The following is a 21,592-nucleotide window of genomic DNA, read 5'->3' as shown; positions in this document are numbered from 1 at the left end:
CTCAAGGTATCTCATTAATGAAGAAAGTTTATCTTTAAGTATTAAAAGTACATGTTTTCACTGTTCCATAAAAAGATTTTGCATACAATCAGTGGTATAAATTTTTACTTAAAGTCATAGCCAAAATACCAAATTATATCAATTCATCAAAGTAACCGTTGGAGTAAAAACTATCATATTTTAGCCATATATCGATCTTCCCAGTATCGTTTGCTAGCAAGCTATTAGCAAGTGTTGGTCACTTTGCTGTCATGGTTAGATGTAAGGTTGTGAGTTATGACAGATTTCAAAATTTTAGATCAAACATATGTGCATATCTCATTATTTTACTTTCATAAGAAATATAAGAGCAGTAGGAAAAATATTTCCTTAACTGAGCTTGCCCCCTCATCTATTGCTTGGTTCTGTTTAGAATTCTTGCTGGGAGATTGGGATGTAAGGTTTTTGCCAGTTTACTATTTTTTTTCTCCAGAGTCAAGCAGGGCAATGATAGAGGATGTGAGAGACAGATGGGAGGCTAAAGCCTGTTTTTGCAATTTTGTGGAAAGTGGTCAGCACCAGCAAGAGATGTCTTCACTTAATCAGGACAAAAGGTCAAGGCCAGCAGACCTGCAGCCCAAGGTAAATGACACAGTTTTAGCACCTAATAAGTCCAGATGCAAGGGTCAGAAGAATGCAGCAGAATCAATAGCCAATATCACTGGGCAACCTGCAGTACTTTCAGGTAATGTCACATATCCTTAGCCTTTAGATGAAAGATTAATTCCAAGTCAATCAGCAGAGTATTTAGAAGGGTTATTTTGGATTCATTGTCAGATGTACTAGAACTAGCCTGTTTGATTTTTTACTGGGAAAGGGGTTTTGTTCATCTCAGTTTCCTTCTCACAGGGTGTGAGACTTGCTGCTGGTGGGAGTACCTCTTTTACTGCCTTTTTCCCACTTGCTGTTAGCTAATCAACCTGCTGTTATTAGTAGACAGGCTGCGTGGCTGGACATATTTTCAGTGTCACCTGGTTCAATCATTATAACTCATAACCCCTCCGCAATTAAAGATAAAGTTATTAAGGATGTATACATCAGCATCTTTGAGCTAGTCAACAGTGAAGTTGTGTAACACCTCATAGATGCTTATGTTTTGGGAAACAGGGACCTTGCATCTGCATGGACAGTCTTGGGGAAAAAAGCAACTGAGGAAGGCACAAGCTCATAGCTGGGACAAATGGGTGGTAGACTTTATTTATTTTATAGTTATTATCCACAAGAAGGAATCACTTCATGTGCTGCCAGTCCTTACATACTTTTCTCTATCTGAGTGTCACAAAGTTTTTTTTATTTTGGGGGGGGGGGTATCCTGGCTCTGGCATGAACAGAAGTTTAGAAAATTGAAGGGTATAGACAGAACAATGAGATGGAATGAGAGGTACATGGATACCTGGTTGGGAGTTATGATTGAAAAACCCAGGGTTATAACTTTGTTAGGTACCACTGAGGCCAAGGTCAAGATTAAGGCATGTTGGGCCTATAACACTGATGCTTGCACTTGGTCGAAATGTTAGTTTTTGCATGTGTCCTCCTTCTGTGGTAGAAGCCACACAGCAGCCAAGTGTTGGTCTAAGGATTATCAGGGTAACTCTTACCTGTAGTGGAGGTGGGTCATTCCACAATTATGCTGAAAACAATATCTGGTAGAGGGGCTTCCTTTCAGGGTGCTCGAGGCAGTCATTCCTTTTGAGCTTTTCATTGGAAGTAACACCTTGGGCTTTCTCATCAAAGTTACAATACTGTGCAAGCTGTTAGTCAATTACCCGAATGCCTAAGCACATGATGAGTTAAGGTCAGTATTTTTGGTGTCTTTCTGGCAAGGGTGCAAATCAGACAAAATGTTCAACCTTGTTATAACCTACATTCTGTTTTGGGCAAGAAACACATCCCTATAGAATGTCTTAACAGTAAGAGATTTCGGCTAGAAGGATTGCTGGCCCATTCCTGTCTTCCCTGTTTTCCTCCTTCCAGGTTACTCCTTTAGGTATGGTAGCCAAGAAAACACAGGGCCGGCATAAAGTCATCCATCACCTTTCCTTTCTTCTGCTTTCCTTTCCTTTCTGTAAATAACAGCATCAGTCGAGCAGCTGAGCCCAGCTACTGAATCCCTCCTTGGAGGATGTCATAAAAATTAGCCAAAGTTTTTCTGATTCCTGGATAGGGAAATTGAACATAAAATCAGGTTTCCAATTTCACCCAATGACTGGCCCATCTTGGGCACGTGTAGAGGGTAAATTTTACTTTGACATGGTCATGCTCATGAGGTGTGCAGTGGCCTGTTCCACATTTGAAAAATTTTGTTCCACTCTGCTATTGGTGTGACATAGCAGGACTTTATATATCATTTGGCTGCACATTCACTGGATAATTTTTAATTATGGGTGAGGGGGCAGAGGGTGCTCGGGAGACCATGGAAATTTTCTCTCAGATGTGTTTTGAGTCAGGTGTTCCTTTGTCAAAAGACATGAAGGAAGGTCCAATTAAGTCTTTAGTATTTCTCAGATTGGAAGTAGATGTCTTGTTGTTCATCTTTAGGCTTCTACCTCCTATGTTATCTTTTTTACAGTGTTTCTTGATGGCCAGAAAGGTCAGGATATGTAAGGTCATGCAGTTGTTGGGTCTGTTCAGTTTTGCATATTGGGCTGTGGCCCTGGGCAGGGTTTTGACCCAGTTGTTGACTAACTTATTGAAAGACTCCAAACAAAAAACAATTACAGAATTTGAGTGATCATCTGGGTGAAAGACTTGAATATGGTGTTTTTTCCTCTTAGAGTACCTTGGGTTCACCTACTGTTGGAGAGATTGGGTCTCCTCACAGGATTTGCATTTTTTCACAGATTTAGCTGGTGATGTAGGAATGAAGGCATTCTTTCAAGGTCATTGGTTTGCATCCCCATGGCTGGTTTCTTGGTTCCACCAGATTAAGAAAGATATTACTCTTCTCAAACTTACGGTCTATTTGAATGGCCAAGATCTCTTCGACAACAAAAGAGTGGTCTTTCACTCTGATAATCAAACTGTGGATTTGGTCCTTTGAAGGAAAATGTCCATGTCCAGATGGGTCCATTAGTTATTGTTGAGGCAGCTGGTTCTTCACAGATTACAGATTGATTTGTCTTGTTCAGACATGTGCATTCCAGGTAAGGACAATCAAGTTGCTGAAAGTTTGTCTCAATTATAGCTTGACAGATTTTGAATGTTGGTTTTAGATGCCCAGGAGGTGCTAACTGTCATTCTTCAACCGGTTATGGTATATTGATCCTTGCTAAATACAAATCTTGTTTCTCACTCCTATGCGGCTAGTTACAAGAAATTGTTGATTTTTCCATTTGGTTGCCATATGAAGAAAGAAGTTGGACCACCCTTTTTGATTTGTCACTATCTGGTCTCCAGATGTTACTGTAGGGAGACTGGAAAAGCTCTTCAGATTTACTTGCCAACTCTCAGCCTCTTGACGGAGCTATATACTTCACTAGATTTTATCAATTCCTAGGTTGTTTTCAGAATTGTTTTTGGCTGGTGGAGGGTTTTAGGTTGCACCAAAAACATTAGGTGATCTATCGACAAGAACATGCTATGCAGTCATTTGGAAATTGTTCATTTAATCCTTCAAATTACAGTTCAAATGTTGGGTGGGCTACGGTGGTTCTGCTGCGGTAGCGTTGTTGCCTCACAGTAAGACGTTGTGCCATTTGATTCTCAGCTAAAGCGTCTTCTGTGTGGAGACATGCGTGAATGGGCAAACCTTCATTGAAGGTTGTGCATCAGAGCTGGCAACTTGGTACGTAAAAATCTACTGCCAATCATTAGCAGTTCTGCTGTGGCGACCCCTAACCGGGAAAATCCGAAAGGCACAACAACAACAAATGTTGGGTGGGCTACCCTCGTGTGCTGGTTGTACTGAGGAATGTTTCACATTGGTGAGTTACAGCTGTCCTTGACTTTGCGTGATGGCTACATTTTTGAGTAGTCTGTTGTTGTTTGGCTGTGGCAATCCAAAACTGATCAACAAGGCCAGGGTCAGCAGATCAGTCTAGTAATGTCTTCCTGCCCTCTTTGGAGTCGTGTTCAATGAGCTTCCACCCTCAGCAGTTTTCCAGCCACTGGCTCTCATTTAGTTAGTTAGTTTCTAAGTAGTAATATGGCAGGGCTTTGAATTCAACACCCTCCCCCAGACAGTCTTGCAGATGTAGTGCCTCCCTTTGTTGGGCATTACCACTCAGTCTTTCAGTATTGCAAGAGCATCAGACTTGGCCAAGGAAGGGCAATCAGTTACAGTTATTAAAAGAATAGGGTGTTGGGCTTCTGCTTTTCTTAAATCTCAGATAAATTATCAAATCATACAACTGTAATTGTGTCATTTTTACCTTTGTTTCAGGTATTTCATGTGTTGTCATTATTGGGCATTTCTTTGTTACTTTAGCTCACAAGAGGGCATCAGCAAGGCTTAATGAATTCAACTTGGGCCTGGATCCTATCTTGGTAGAGGTTATCTGGAAAGGATTTTCTCACTTGGCATGGTTGTTGGGGACAGTGAGCAGTTTCAAATGCTGCACCCTATATTTATGATGGTAACCATCTGACAAGCCCCCCACAGGTGGCTTGTCAGATGATAGCCATCTGACAAGCCACCTGTGGGGGGGAGGTTGGTACGCTACCCAGAATAGGCTTTCCAGGAAGTGGAACTGCTATTTCTAACAATGTCATAGCAATATGTTGCTGAGGTTGGTAATAGCGGAACAGTCAAGTGTGTTGTGCACTCAATAAATAGTTACAATAACTATACTGGTTTAGTGTCTTTTCTGGGAGTGGGCCAGAGACAAACATCCTTCCCTTCCAGAGGAAGTTGTCTTTGAGGCCACAGGGTTTGGAGGTGTAGCTCTTTTCAGTGACTTAAGTGCTTCAGAGCTGTTGCTGTTGTCAGTTTTTATGGAGTGTCTCTGTGTCCCCTCCCTCCCCTGTTTTTCTTATGGGACAGACAGTCATAGGATGCTTTTCCAACCTTTACTGTCTCCCCCTACTCTCCAGGATCACCGGATCAGTGTCATAGCTAAGGACAGTAAACGGTTTCAAGAACTGCACCCCTATAATTTATGAGGAGCCAAGGGGCACCAGGGCTGGAGAAGCCAGCAGGGGGCATTGGTACAATACCCAGAAAGGGATGTCTGGAAGTGGAATTGAGTTTGTAAAGATGTCATTACAATAATCTGCTTAGGCTGAAATAGCTGAAAAGTCAATCACATGTTCCAGTCAATAAACGGTTGAAACGGCTATGTTAGTCTGGTGCTTTTTTCAGGAGGAGGTTAGGTTCAACACGGTTTCAAGTAAATAAAGTGTGATGAAATTATGCATACTTACTTTAAGAAAATGAAGTAGTAGGAATTCGATTTTAGTAAGACAATATGAAGCAAAGGTGTAATGAAATTGTTTAGACATCCATATTATGAATGGAGGTACATAATCGTCAGTTTAGAGAAGAAATAAAAAAGTTAAATGATTACATGTGGCAAACAACAGATGTAAGGGAGTTTTATGGAGGCTTATATATCAAAAGCTGTATATAAATTCCTAGATGAAGTACTAAAGCTTACAAGAGAGTTTATGTTCTGGATAATGGTTGTACAAGAGAGAAGACTATTCAACGTGCTTGTCTACACTGGAAGCAAAATTAACATTGTTTGGAATGAAGCAAAATTAACATTGTTTGGAATGAATCAGTGAAAGGTTAAAGATGAGAAACTTCAGAATCCAAATATAGATAACTTATGTTATACTTGTTAGGAGCTTAAAACTGAAGAAGGAAATGAGTGATAAATATATTTTAATTAATATTAATAATAATTATTAATAATATAATTAATATATAATATTACTATTACATTAATATAGTAATTGTTATATAATAATATGTTATTATATTATTGTATTAATTATTATATAATTATAATTAATAATAATACATGCTAATTTAATTGTATGGGCTATTTGACAAGGTTTAAATCTATTGTATGATAAGAAATTAAGAAAGGAAAATAAGAAAGAAATTACTGATAGTAAAATGATGATGAAATTGAGAATGAAAGAAAACATTGTTTTTTTTTTTTTTTAATTTGTATGCTCCGTATTTCTTTAATGAAAAAATAGCAATAAATTGTGGCCTAATAATTGTTGTGTAATTTTATTTGCATAGGTTAATAAAGGAGCTCCTACTTCTTTTGGTAAGTGTCAAGGAATCTTAAACATCAACCTAAGCTGCTACGATCTCAGGCAGAGGGAACTTCAAATTAACATCATATTCAAAGGTTGGTACTTAAATAATTTAATATTACAATAATGTTGTACTATAGTGTTAGTACAGCAATATGAATTCAAGCATCCAAGGTGGAGATAGAACACAAATAATTTTTATCTTCCCAACATAAAAGATGAGGGTAGAAGTATGACTTTTTTACTTTTTAAATGTTTATGGTTACATTCAGGCCAATAAAGCTGGGCATATAGAAGCCATGTACCTGAAAGACCTGATGTCCTTGGGGTTATTTGCATATATCCCATGCACCTCCATTACAGGAGGTTTAAGATATCACACAGTGAAAACTCTAACTTGGCTGAGTTTCTTGCAGTTTTTACTGAAAGTTTTTTTTTCTTTGTGACCTTTTTACCCTTTGATTTGTTTGTTATAAATATATACACACATATACAGATTATATTATAATTTTAAATGCCTGAGGAAGCGCTTGTATGTGTGAAAGCTTGTGTTTATTAAACAACTTTTTTATGAAAAAACAAAAACAGCTAAATAGGAAACACAGAACTTACTTAATAGGCGCAAAATAAAAACAATAAAATAACAAGTATCGAGTTAGCGCTTTCATCTCTAACCCTGAGACTTCTTCAGACTGAATACAGTTAGCATCACCAGGCATTTATATAATACCGAGTCATGTGATCAAAATTATTTACTGCTTTAACCCTTTGTGTTTCAAGTAAGCAACACAATCTTATCTGTTGTTCAATCCTGGTGGAAGACACGCATTTTAAAAGGATTCTAAAAGTTACATAAAGGAGTTCTACAAAAAAAATAATAATAAAATATATGTATTCATTTTAGGTTGCGGTGCTTGCTAAAACAACTTGAAAGAGGAGAGGCTTCTGTTGCAGACCTCAAAAAGAATTTAGAATATGCAGCTACTGTACTGGAATCTGTGTATATTGATGAAACGAGGTAACTCTGTGATAACCTCATTGTGAAACAAGCCTTATCATGTTACTGAGAATCCAGGATTTAAAAAAAAAAAAGTTATTTCATATTTGATCAGATGACAAAGTTTTTCTGTATTGACAGTACCCTTTAGTATATTTTTCACTCCTTCATGTATGCTTACCTGTTGGATGTATAGCGGTATAGAGCTAAGCATTGCTGCCTCACAGTGCTTGGTTCTTTGATAGTGGCAGAAAAAAGACAGAAAATCCACCCAAGGATGGCCAATCAATGAAATCCACAAGTGTTCCAGTTAAAATGTAGTCCTTTAATACGAATAAAACTTCGACTTGAAAATAAAATGAAAAATAAAAAGCTCAAAACTGTCCCTTGAAGATATCCGATAAGCGCTTTTGACTGTTGTCTTCCTCAGATCGTATAAGGCACTAGGGACTTCCATTTCCTTTTATATATGAAATTCTATACTATTTAACCAATCACCATTGATGAATACTTGGCAGCATCCAATCCTATCTTGTTATTTCAAGATTAATTTGCATATAATCAGCTCTATGCTTCTGTTTCCCGCCTTTATTGAGTATGTAAATTAGATGTTCCAGTCCTTCATTTTTATTGGATGTATATTGTATTATTAATGATAATATGAACAAAGTGAGTATTACTCTTCCATTTTCCTTTAATTCTCAAGACCAATAACAGGTGGCGCTGTTCTAAATGATGTAGTATCCAAAGTAAATAGAAGCATTCATAAACACTCCAAATATTAAATCTTCGAAGAAATTTGTGAATATAACTTTGTATTCATTACAATGCTATGCAGGTATGATGGATCTTTACCTGCATAATCATAGGTTCATAGGTTCATACTAGGCTATCTGCCCTAGGGCATTTATAAGCCTAGCCAGAATGTGTTTGGCTTTCGCCACCCATTTTAAATTTATTTTGCTATGCCCTTTTTCGAGGTTAGTATACTGTGCCTCTGTCTAACAGTGACACAGAAGTGATACCCGGGGTAAACCTATGATCTCCCATCCACTCATCAAGATTCCTCTTGAAGAGAGTCAATGAGGGACTCTGCCTAACCTGGACTGGGATTTTATTCCAGAGTGAAGGGAGCCTCTGGGTTATGAATCTGTCCCTCCAGCATGTCCTATTTATTTCAGTGCTGAGGTTCAAGTCTCTCGAGCGCGTAGCTCGATGGGATTTGGATTTTCTGAGGTGCAGCATGTCCATTAATTCTTGGCCAAAAGGGGGTCACCAACAAGATTTTTGTTTGTCCTTCTGAATCTTCAGTAGGGCTTTCTGAATTGGGAGAAGGGGGGAGGTGTAGAGAAACATCCTCTTCCATGAGAATGAAAGGGCATCCACCTTCCAAGCCAGAAGGCGTGGGACTCTGTTACAAAACATTAGAAGTTATCTGCTCATAGAGGAGGCAAAAAGATCTATTTGAGGTGCACCCCATCAGAGGAAAATGTCCAGAAACATATCCCTGTGGATCATCTATTCATGGGTTTATACGTCAGGCACAGATCGCCTCTGAACAGGCGGTATGCCACTGAGTAGAGCTGGAGTTTCTTTAACCGGGCAGCATATGGCATCTGTTTGAGCCCTTTGATCCTCTTGGTGAGGTACTTTTGGGGTCTTTCCAGTTGCTGCAGGTGTCTGGTAAGGTACATCCCAAAAGGGGCATTGTACTCAATTATGGGCCTGATGAGGGATGAGTAAAGAGGCACGATGACCTCCCCTGATCTAGATGTGAATCCCTTCATGATTAGGTGGGCTATATAAAATGTTTTTCTAACCACTTTGGCCACGTGGTTGTCAAATGAGAGATTGCTATCAACTTGGGTCCCCAGGTCCCTAATTACTTCTTCTGTACTTAATGGATTACCACCTATGTGGTAATTTGTGGGCACTTTGTTTTTGCCAAAGGGGATGACTATACACTTTTTGTCAAAATAATGCCACTTGAAATTATGGAATTACAATAAATATCCTTCAACTAAATTGTATCACATTTCAAAAAATACAATCAATGCCTGCTTCAGATGTTATCTCTAAAATACCAAAGTCTTGCCAAAAACAGAAAAGCTAGACAGGGGTCCAGGGAAGTAAATAGTGTGGGAAGAAATAGCCAGGGAATTGTTATGGCTAGGCTTGTATAGACCTTAGGGCTGATAGCCTAGTACCAACCTATGAACCTATGAACCTATATATATATATATATATATATATATATATATATATATATATATATATATATATATATATATATATATATACAGTGTGTGTGTGTCTGTGTGTGTAACACAGCTCTTAATTCCATTTACTTTTTGATAAAAGGAAATGCCAAATAAATGTAATATATAACTTTAACATGGTACCTCCATTAACACAAAGTCCCCCCCCCCATACCTCTCAACATCTTAGAGCAAGAAATCTGGACAAAGCCACAAATAATGGGGGAACAAAAGCCCAAAAATATGGACACTTTGTAAATACTGCTCTTACAAACTTAGAAAGTTGACAGAGTAACAGGTTTTGCATTTGCATGCATTTTCTGAAGAATATGAAGTCTGAAACTCAAATGCTTGCCATTATTTTCTGACTTCAGTCCTCATTGATTTTCCAGGGATTTGCCAGAAACCACAATTTTATGAGAAACAGACCAAAATATGAGACAAAAGTCTGGACATTCTGTGAAAATCTGGCCAGGTGGTAGGTATGTGCCCCTCAGTGACAAATATCACGCCCGATAACTAACAATTAAAAGCAAGTTGCAAAAATAAAAAAATTCTAAACACAGTTCTGAACTTCATTTGCTTACTGTCAGGTGTGAAAGTAGTAAAAATCCTCCACAAATACAGACAAAACTTTTTTCTTCTACATCAGTATAAATAAAATAGCTTCCAGTACATCTGTGTACATGTGCTCCTGCTAATAGGTGACATAACCTAAAAGAAAGAGCAGTCCATTTGTGAAACAACAAAACATAACACATATACACACATATATATATATATATATATATATATATATATATATATATATATATATATATATATATATATAAAATAGTTGTGTAAAATCTTACCATAAAAATCAACCCAAACGTCCAGCCAATATACCAAATACTTAAGCTACTGCTAGATACGTGCAACATTGCACATAGAACAGCCAACATCAGCCATAAAAGTGATGTCTGCATGTACTATCCTCAGAACTGAATGCCCCAGTCAGAACACCAGTCCAAGGATAAGAGGCAATAAGGTAATATCCAAAGAAGAGCATGAACCAAGGGGGAAGGAGGGTGGGATAGAATACTGCAACATGGAAGAGAAGGATATCAATGGTTATGGTAAGATTTTACACAAGTATTCTACGTCCTTCTATTCCCATTTTGCAGTATTCATAACGTGAGGGAAAATACCAAAGCTCATGAGTAGGAAAGGGTTTAGGAGCACGTGAAGTCTGCATAAAGCCAGGCTGAATTACCCTGGAAAATCCTGCTCTAGATCTAAGTCTAGCTTGTATTGTTTTGTAAATGTATGGACAGAGGACCAAGTAGCTGCTTCCAGGATAGAAGCAGTGTCCATACCTTTAAAGAAGGCTCCAAAGGAAGCATCCACTCTAGTGGAATGAGCCTTAACAGAAGACGTAAGAGTCTTCCCCTGAGAGACATAGCAAAAAGAAATCTCCCTAGAGATCCAAGATGAAATAGTCTGTTTAGACACAGCTTTTCTCAGTGCCCTGGGGTGAAAGTAAACAAAAAATGGCTCTGACTTTTAATTGATGTGGTCTTATCGAAATAGAATCTAAGTTGTCTGTGTACATCCAAGGTGTGCAGCACCCTTTCACTGAAGTTTTGAGGAGAAGGGAAAAAGGTGGGTATGTGAATAGACTGGTTTAAGGGACAAGTCATTAACCACGTTAGGCATGAAGGAAGGGTTGGTAGAAAGAGACATCCTATCCTTGTGAAAAATCTGAAAGGTGAAAGGGTTGTGAAGTCATTAAAGCTTGGAGTTCAGAAACTCTCCTAGCAGAAGTGATGGCTACCAATACAACAGTTTTCCAAGTGCAAAATATTAAGGAAGCTGAGGCTGCAGGCTCAAAGGGACTCCATGTTAGTTTTTCTAAAGCAAAGTTTAGGTCCCAGGGAGGAGGAACAGGTTTCCTGGGAGGTCTGATGGGAGGGATGCCTTTTAAGAAAAGCTTAACCTCTAGTATATAAGCTAAGGGTAGAGATAAAGGCAGACATGCATAAATGGCTGATAAATGGGCTTTAATTGAAGAATAAGGTAGTCCAGCCTTGAGCAGCTCACACAAATAAGAAAGGACTAAAGGAATTAAGACACCAGATGGAGAACATCTTCCATTTGGACAAGTAGGATCTCCTTGTATTAGGTCTCATGGCTTCCTGCAGGATTAGAAGCACATTCTCAGAGAAAGGGTGTCTGAAAGGAATCAGAAGAATATCACCCACAAAGTCAGGATCAGTGTTGCTACATCTGGGTAAATAAGAGATCTTTTGTTTTGTGTTAGTAATCCACCTGTGGGGTAACCTATGATGATTGCCCTTGGCTAATTGCAGAAGAAGAGGGAAACAATGCTGTCTTGGCCAAAAGGGGGTCACCAACAAGATTTTTGTTTGTCCTTCTGAATCTTCAGTAGGGCTTTCTGAATTGGGAGAAGGGGGAGGTGTAGAGAAACATCCTCTTCCATGAGAATGAAAGGGCATCCACCTTCCAAGCCAGAAGGCGTGGGACTCTGGCACAAAACATTAGAAGTTATCTGCTCATAGTGGAGGCAAAAAGATCTATTTGAGGTGCACCCCATCAGAGGAAAATGTCCAGAAACATATCCCTGTGGATCATCTATTCATGGGTTTATGTCATGGAGCTGCACAGTGTGTCTGCCTGAACATTTTGAGCTGAGGGAATATAAACAGCTATCAAAGTTACCTTTACTTGAAGAGCAATCTCCCAAGCTTGGATTGCTAATCTGCAGAGTAGATAAGACTTCACTCTCCCCTGTTTGTTCGCATACCAGAGAACTGTGGTCTTGTCTGTGAACAGTTTCAAATGGCCTGGTAGAAGAGATGACCTGAAGGCTTGAAGGGCCTAAATCAGAGCCTTTATCTCTTTGATGTTGATGTGTTGCTTCCTTATGGAGGGAGACCACAGATCTTGGACCTTTAGATTCCCCAGAGTAGCTCCCTACCCCTGATCTGAAGCATTGGTGAACATTTCTTGAATTGGATGAAGTGGCTGAAAGGGGAGTCCTGGATTCTGAGAAATTTGTTGAATCCACCAAAACAGTTCCTTCTTTAGGCAGGGAAGAAGTGGAAGGACAAACTCTAGAGGATGAGCATGCTGGTACCAGAGTGTCTTCAGGTACCAGTGGAACTTTCACATGTAGAATCTGGCTAGGAGCAGCACTGGTATAACCAAAGCCATGAACCCTAGCATCCTGAGGTATTCCCTGGCAGTCAGAAAGGACAGAGGAAGAAACTATTGGAAGTATGTCTGCAGTGACTGCATGTTTGCAAAGGCAGGAAAGCCATCATAAGGTCTGTCCTTATCCTGCAATATAGGATAACCTGGTCCTGGGAAGGAGAAAGAGAAGACTTGCTGTAGTTGATGGTGAATCCCAGGCTGAGGAGCAAAGGGATGGTGGGTTGAAAGTTCCATTGCAAAGTGTCTGGATATTCTGCTTGAATGAACAGGTCATTCAGGTAAGGATAGATGAGAATTCCCTGTAGTCTGCAAAAAAAAAATGACAGGAGCCAAACACTTTGTGAATACCCTTGGAGGTCAAAATAAAGAAGTGAAAATGAGAGGAAGCAACAGAAAAATGTAAGACTTTCCTGAATAGAGGGTGGATGGGTATGTGGAGGTATGGATCCTTGATATCTAAGGAAACCAAGTAAGCCTGAGGTAGCAAGAGTGGAAACAGAGTTTGCAGGGTGAGCATCCTGAAGGTGGGGACCTGAAGGAACAGATTGAGTTGGGGCAAGTCTAAAACTGGTCACCAAGGACCATCTTTTCTGGGAACTAAAAATGTTCTGGAATAGAATCCTTTTCTTCTTTCCAATGAGGGAACCTCTTGTATGGTCCCTTGTGATAGCGAGTCTTGAATGACCTTAGGGAAAAGGGTAAGCTGGTCCCTTGGGGGTTGTTGGATCCCCATGATGGAAGGAGTGGTTTTCCAAGTCATGAAGTAACCTTTTTGACAACAGACAGGACCCATTTGTCTTTGTAATGCTTGTGCATTTGGAAAGGAAATGAGGAAGGTGCTGGGAAAGAGGGATTTCTGGGAGAGTTGCCAGGTAGTCACAGACTACCTGGCCTGTCCGGAAAGGGGGTCTTTTGGGCAGATGATGACTCAGACCTAGGAGGAGTCTATCTGCATGTGCCCTTCTTGTGTCATTGGGAAGGAGCATGGGTGTTTTTCCTTACAAAATGAGGCTTAGAAGGGTAGTTCCTATGGTATTTAGGAACTGTGGAAACAAAAATATGTTGAAGTGCCTGAAGTTCTTTTCCTTTCTCTAGAAGAGATTTGAACAGGGCTGCAGCGCTGATAGCAAATAGGGCAGTATTGTCCAGTGGTGCAGCCATATGTTTTGCCTTGAAATCCTTAGGCAAAGGCTGCAATCTCAGCCAGGAATACCTCCTGAGGACAGAACCAGGTGCTGCTGATCTTGCAGACATCTCAGCTGCATCACAACTGCATATTATGGAATGTCTGGTAACCTGGGAAGAAACTGTCAAGACAGAAGAGAACTGAGATTTGGCTGCAGAATCTGGGAGATCTGTCAGCAGTTTAGATGCCTGTGAAAGTAGGGCCAGAATGTACATAGACATGTGCATCTGATAATAATTGGCCCTAAAAGCCAGAGTAGAGGAGATGTAGACCTTTTTCCCAATTCTCTCCATCATTTCACTGTCGTTATCTGAGGGCAGGAGGCTGGTGGAGGGCAGCAATTTAGTGGTTTTATCAGCAGAGAAAGAGAGATCACAGCTGGCTCTGCAAGAGGGCATTTGTACAGGTAGCTACTGTCTTCAGGCCAGGGACTTTATAGAACCTGTCTGGCCTTTTGGGAGCAGGAGGCTGTAAGTCAGGGTTTTCAGATGCTGCAAGAAAGGCATCTTGAAAAGCTGGCAAAACAGGTGGGATGGCTGAAGGGGTAGTAGAATCTATTTGTTAGAGGTCATAGGACCTCTTTTGCACTTCCAGAAACCTGGGAGCTTTTCCACTTGAAAAATTCCTTCTTTATGGAAATAGTTTCTCCAAATGTAATATCCTCTTCAGGAGAGTCTCCACTATTGGAATCAACTTCAGGGGAGGCATAATCCAGAGGAGAGTCAATTTGAGTGGAACAGGCCAGGAACTCATCTGAAGATGATTCATCTTCTTCAGAGGCCTCTTGTTCTGCAGAAGGACTCCTAGGTGGAGGGGAAATAGGAGATGCTGGAGTAGGAGGTTGGAGGGGGGAAACAGGAGATGCTGGAGTAGGAGGTTGCAAACTGGAAGGCCAAAGTGCTAGAAAGGGATTCAAGATTTATTCAGAAAAAGATTGCCAGTCTGGGGAAGGTTTCTGTATGGGAGACACATGTTATTGTTTGTGTTTCTTCTTGAGAGGAAGGCCTACCCTAGGCTGGAATGGAAGGGCTGCCGTAGGCCTAGGCTCTGGACCCAGTGTTGGCAAAACCTCAATGGAAAGGGCAGAAGACATACTAAGAGGAACATCTGAAGGAACAATCCATGATTTCCCATTACCATCCATAGTGGACATCTGCAATACCTCTGCAGACATGCTGATGGAACCCTCCCTAGTAGCTTCTAAAAGAGTACCTGCCAAAAGAGGAGGACCAGACACCGTACATACCTCCAGGCCTTCACTGGCCTCGAGAGGGATGCCTGGGATCAGATGCACAGTTGAAGATTCAGTCCTTACTTCATTCACCTTTTTCTTTGGGGGCTTATCCGACAGACTTGGAGTACCCTCCATACCTAGCGCTAGTCACTTTAGTCTCTGGTTTTCAAGATATATGTTAAGGGCAGACAGATGTCTGCAAAGTGTTTTAGGAATAAATGCCTGACAAATGGCACAGGCCTTGTAGTTGTGATTGAAACCCAGACAGAAAAGAAACTGGACATGGATGTCTTTGTGTGGAATCTGTCTTCCACAGTGGCACTTGCCCTTCTTGGATGACATTAACCTCTTACAAGCATGCAGTAGCAAATCCGCAATAAAGGTTTTTCTCAATGGGACACATATGAATTGTAGAAAAGTTGCAGTAATCAAACAAATGGTGAAAGCTATCATTTGGACTGGCGGCAGAGAAGTTCTGATGAGGGTATGTGCAGACGTCACGTTTACGGCTGATGTCAGCTGTTCTGTCTGCAACATCGCACATACCTAGCAATAGCTTAAGTCTTTGATATACTGGCTAGATGTTTGGCTCGCCTATCTGAGGAATCCCTCATGTTAACTAATACTTTGTTGAAGCACCTTTTGATTTAATTAGAGCATTCAGTCTTCTTGGGTACACACCTGCCATCAAAGAGACTCTGATTAACCCCAAATAAAGTTCACCTGTCCTAGTAGGATTTCCCTGACATTTACTCAGTTGCCTGCTACAGCAAAATCCATGGTTCAGAGAGCTTACAAAGCATCAAAGGGCTCTCATTGTTGAAAGGTATCAGTCAGGAGTAGGCTACAAAACAAATTGCCACAGCATTGGATATACCATGGAAGACAGTGAAGACAATCATCAAAAAGTTGATAAAATATGGAACAACAGTGACATTTCAAAGAACTGGACATCCCTCCAAAATTGATGAAAAGACAAGATAAAAACTGGTCAGGTCGGCTGCCAAGAGACCTACAGCAACACTGAAGGAGCTGCAGGAATTTCTGGCAAGTACTGGTTGTGTACTACATGTGACAACAATCTCCAGTATTCTCCATACATCTGGAGTATGAGGTAGGGTTGCAAGACTGAAGCTTTTTCTTACACAGAAAAACATCCAGGCCTAGCTAAAATTTGCAAAACAATACACCAAGTTTCCCAAAAGCATGTGGGAAAATGTGTTGTGGTATGATGAGACCAAGGTTGAACTTTTTGGCCACAATTCCAAAAGGTACGTTTGGCACAAAAACAACACTTTGCATCACTAAAAGAACACCACCCCCACAATGAGGCATGGTAGTGGCAGTATCATGCTTTGGGGGTGCTTTTCTTCAGTGGAATTGGGGCTTTAGTCAAGGTGAATGGAATTATGAACAGTTCCAAATACCTGTCACTTTTGGTCCAAAACCTTTAGGCGTCTGCTAGAAAGCTGAAGAAGAAGAGGAATTTCAACTTTCAGCATGACAATGACCCCAAGCATACATCCAAATCAACAAAAAATGGCTTCACCAGAAGAAAATTAGAGTTTTGGAATGGAACAGCCAGAGCCCAGACCTAAATCCAATAGAAAGTCTGTGGGGGGGACCTGAAGAGGACTGTGCACAAGAGATGCCCTCACGATCTGACAGATTTGGAGGACTTTTGGAAGGAAGAGTGAGCAAATATTGCCAAGTTAAGATGTGCCATACTGATAGGCTCCTACCCAAGAAGACTGAATGCTGTAATTAAATCAAAAGGTACTTCATCAAAGTATTAGTTTAAGGGTGTGCATACACAACAAAGTATTAGTTTAAGGGTGTACACACACACACACATATATATATATATATATATATATATATATATATATATATATATATATATATATATATGGGTCTAGGACATTTCACTGAAACTCAAATGACTGAACACAAATCACTGAAAGCACAATTCATTGAAAACTCAATTCACTGAAACACATTTCACTGAAAGTTATATATGGCCTTTTCCCCACTGTAGTGCGACCCTGGAGTTAGTATATATAGTAGGGGGGTGAAGCCCCCCACATATTTTAAGTATATATTATGTTTGGAAAAGAGTAATATATTGGAATTGCAAGTATCCATGTATATAGTTCAAAATATTTAAATTATGTGGGGGGCTCTGCCCCCATACCACCGATGTGGGGGGCAGTGCCCCCCACCCCCCTTACTATATATACTAACTCCAGGGTTGCACTACAGTGGGGAAAAGGCCATATATAACTTTCAGTAAAATGTGTTTCAGTGAATTGATTTTTCAGTGAATTGAGCTTTCAGTGAAAAGTGCACACTTATTTGACTTTCAGTGAAATGTGCACTCAGTGAAATGTCCTAGACCGACATACATAGGTTCATAGGTTCATAGGTTTATACTAGGCTATCTGCCCTAAGGCATTTATAAGCCTAGCCCAAATTTTTGTGGCTTACGCCACCCCTTATATGAAAAAATACTGTGCCCATTAGTTTGTTGTGCCTCTGTCCAGCAGTGACACAGAGATGATTCCCGGGGTAAACCTACAATCTCCCATCCACAGGTCTAGATTTCTCTTGAACAGAGTCAGCGAGGTGCTCTGCCTCACATGGACCGGGATTTTATTCCACAGCATAGGGAGTCTCTGAGTGATAAATCTATCCCTCCAGCACGTCCTATTTATATCCGTGCTAAGGTTTAAGTCGCTTGCTCTAGTGGTTTTGGTGGATTTGGATTTTTTGAGGTGGAGCATGTCCATTAATTCCGGGTTGGACATGGCCTTGTATGTCAGGCACATGTCACCTCTGAGCAGACGGTATGCGACTGAGTAGAGCTGGAGTTTCTTCAATCTGGCAGCATATGACAGATTTTGGAGTCGCTTTATCCTTTTGGTGAGGAACTTTCGGGGTCTCTCCAATTGCTGCAGATGTCGGGTGAGATACATCCCGAATGGGGTATTGTACTCGATCATTGGTCTGATAAGTGAAGAGTACAGGGGAACAATGACCTCACTAGATCTGGATGTGAATCCCTTCATGATCAGGTGGGCAATGTAGAAGGTCTTTCTAACCACTTTAGCAATGTGAGTGTCAAAAGAAAGGCCACTGTCAACCTGGGTCCCCAGGTCCCTGATAACCTCTTCTGTGCTTAGTGGATTGCCACCTATATGGTAGCTTGGGGTTACCTTGTTTTTCCCGAAGGGTATGACTAAACATTTTTTGGCATTTAACTTCAGGCCATGGCTCTGGCACCAGCTATCTGTTTCCGTGAGTCCCTTCTGAAGGATATCCGTGTCCGATGCACTTTCCACTATGGCGCCCAGTTTGCAGTCGTCTGCAAACTTTGTCAGCCAAAGTCCTCCCATGCTGGCCTGTACTTCTGAGAAGTAGATGCCAAACAATAGGGGGCCAAGGACCGAGCCCTGTGGGACACCACTTGTGACTGGCTTGGAGTCTGACACAGCGCCAGCAACTCTAACCCTGTGGGTTCTGTCCTTAAGCCAGTTTGCAACCCATCTTGTGACATATGGGTTTACATTTAAGCTGGTAAGTTTTTCTACAATACCCGAGTTAGGTATTGTGTCAAAAGCCTTTGCAAGGTCAAGGTAGGCTGTATGGACTGCCTTTCCCTCATCAATGGCCTTGGTGACTGTTTCGAAGAAGTCGACCAAGTTCAAAAGGCATGATCTTCCCTTGACAAAGCCAAACTGGGTCGGGTCCAATGTCTGCAAGTCCCCTATATCTTTGTTTATGAGCTCCATTATGATCCTCTCCATAGCTTTGCAGACTAGACTTGTTAAGCTTATGGGGCGGTAATTACCAGGGTCCGTAGAGGCGCCGCCTTTGTGGAGTGGGACCACAGTTGCCGTGTGCCACTCCTTGGGCACGTATCCTGTGGTAAGGCTGAGATTAAACAGCTGCCTTATGTGCGGGGTTAATTCCTCATTTAGCTCGTGTAGCACACAGCTGGGGACACCATCCGGTCCCATTGATGCTGTGTTTTTAGCTTTAGAGAGAGCAGCTTTCACCTGCGCATTTGAGATGTCCGGGAGGCTACACTCGGCTGGGATAGTTATCTCTCCTTTAGGGGGGGAGAGGGGGGTGAAGTTTGCACTGAACCTGTCTGCCAGTATGTTGGCAATGTCTGTGGGTTCAGTGATTTTTGTATCATTTTGGACTAATTCTGAGCATATCTGGGAGTTTCCACCCAAGTTCCTAACATAGCTGAAAAAGGCCTTATGATTGTCCTTTGAATCCATGGCAATTTTTCTCTCAAAATTGGCCTTAGTTGATTTTATGAGTGCTCGTAATTTTTACTAATAATGATCAGGGGTGACTTCCCTTTTATGGATTTTGTTCTATCATGTAATAGCTTTCTCCTCTTATTGTAAAGTTTGTTAATGGCTGGGGTCCACCAGACTGGATGTTTGCCCTTTGTGGAAAGAGTCTTGGTTTTATTTGGGATTGCCTGATCCATGCAGTCCTGGAGGTGTTCATAGAAGGCATTTGTAAGGGCTTCCACAGCTTGGGTTGTGGTTTCCTCTGGCTCAGGGGCCTTGAAGGATACCACACCAGTCTTGAGTAGTGTGAAGTTTGCTTTAGAGAAGTTCTTCACTATGGTCTTTTTTGTTTGCGGTGGGGGCGGGATGTGGATTTCCAGTGAGATTAGTTTATGATCAGATCTCACCAATGAGGGATATACTTCCGGTGTGGAGCATTTTGTCCCCATGTTTGTGACAATGAGATCTAGTATATTTTCTCCTCTCGTGGGAACAGTGACTAGCTGTTCCATGGCATTTGAATTTATGAACTCCAGGAACCGTTGGGCTAGAAAGTTAGGGCTTGAGTAATGTTCCCAGTCTATATTCGATTAGTTGAAGTCACCCAATATGATGGTGTTTGGAGATACATTTATACCCTCCAGTGTCTTCAGGAAGGCTGTGTGGGGTTCCTGAGTTTGAGAGGGTGGCCTGTAGCATGCTACAATTTGTAGAGCAGTTTTGCCTATGGTTAGTTGCACCTGGATGGTTTCGAAGCTTAGGCGTTGCCACCAACCTGGAGGTGTGGGTATCCTTTATGAATATGGATACACCCCCTCCTTTTGTGGTGTGGTTCGGGTTTTGGGGCCGGAACGCATGATATGAGGTAAAACCTAATAGTGCCGGGGTGCTCTCAGGAGCCTTGAACCAGGTTTCAGTTACAGCACAGACATCGATGTTCTCCATACTGAGAAGGGCCTCGAGTGTGTGCATTTTGAGATTTAGACTTCTGGCATTGAGCAGCATTACCCTCAGTTTCTTCCCATTTTTGTTTTCTAGGGTGGTAGGTTTAGAATTTGAGCCTTGCCTAAAAAGGCACTATGGGGTGGCAAGAGCCTTAGCCAATATCCGGAATCCCAGGGTGACAGGTGCAAGCTGTCCCTTGGCAGCGTGGCTTGTCAAGCATGTCATCCCAGGCAGACAGACACTGGATCCCCTTTGAATGACACCAGACATTAAGCCAATTGTTAAAGCTGATCATCTTGTCTCTATATTGTGGCATCATTCTTGGTGAAGGAAGGATACTGCTCAGGGTTAGGGTCATACCTGCCTGGGCTACATAATCAGAGAGCTCCTCTATGTCTCTTTTCATGTAGTCCAGGGAGGTACGTCTCAGGTCGCACACACCAGCACGTACAATGAGTCTGACATATTTGTACTTTCTGTGGAGTGACCTGAGTGCTTGTGTTATGTGGCGGATTCTAGCCCGATAGGCAGCTTACTGTGACCCTCTCCTTGTTCAGCCTGATGAGTGGGACGCCAGTGTGTCTGACTATGGAGTCACCTATGACAAGTATGTTTGATGTTGTATTTGGCCTTAAGGGCTGTGACTGCTTTGCACACTGCTTTTGTGGTTTATGTGTTGCTTGTGGGGTGTCTTGAGGTAGCAGTTGTTTGGGTGTCTGCTTTGGAGGCCTCTGCTGTTTAGGTAAATTTTTACTCAGAGCCTCCGAGTATGTCTTTGTGTGTTTATGTGTTTGATTCAGTGGAGTGGTAGCATTATGTGAGGCTGGTTTTGTGGTGTGTGTAGTTGCCTTCTCCTCCTGTCTGGTCTTGCCAGTCCTGAGTTGAGAGAGCTCAGCCTCCAGTTTGGCTAAATAGCTGCATCTCGCAAGTATTTGTGTTATGTGGGAGGAGGAGAGGGTTGTCTGTGTACATGAGGCAGTTATAACATTGCCTCAAGATTCCCAGATTCATCAGCTGGACCGGAGAGGAGATTGACAACTGACCTTTGGACATGCTAGAATAATATTGGGAAATCCTTAATTGAAAACAAGGGCCAGTGGGGAGTGAGGGTGTAGTGCTTTTAATTTTTAGTGCTGACTTATATAATTGCTTTAGTGAGCAAGTGCCAGGTAACTTGAGTGCAATGTGTTACAAGTA

This window comes from Protopterus annectens, chromosome 3.part0, assembly GCF_019279795.1.
Source record: "Protopterus annectens isolate FY-2018-M chromosome 3.part0, PAN1.0, whole genome shotgun sequence".
NCBI classification, from domain to species: Eukaryota; Metazoa; Chordata; order Ceratodontiformes; family Protopteridae; genus Protopterus; species Protopterus annectens.
This window is presented reverse-complemented; position numbering follows the sequence as displayed.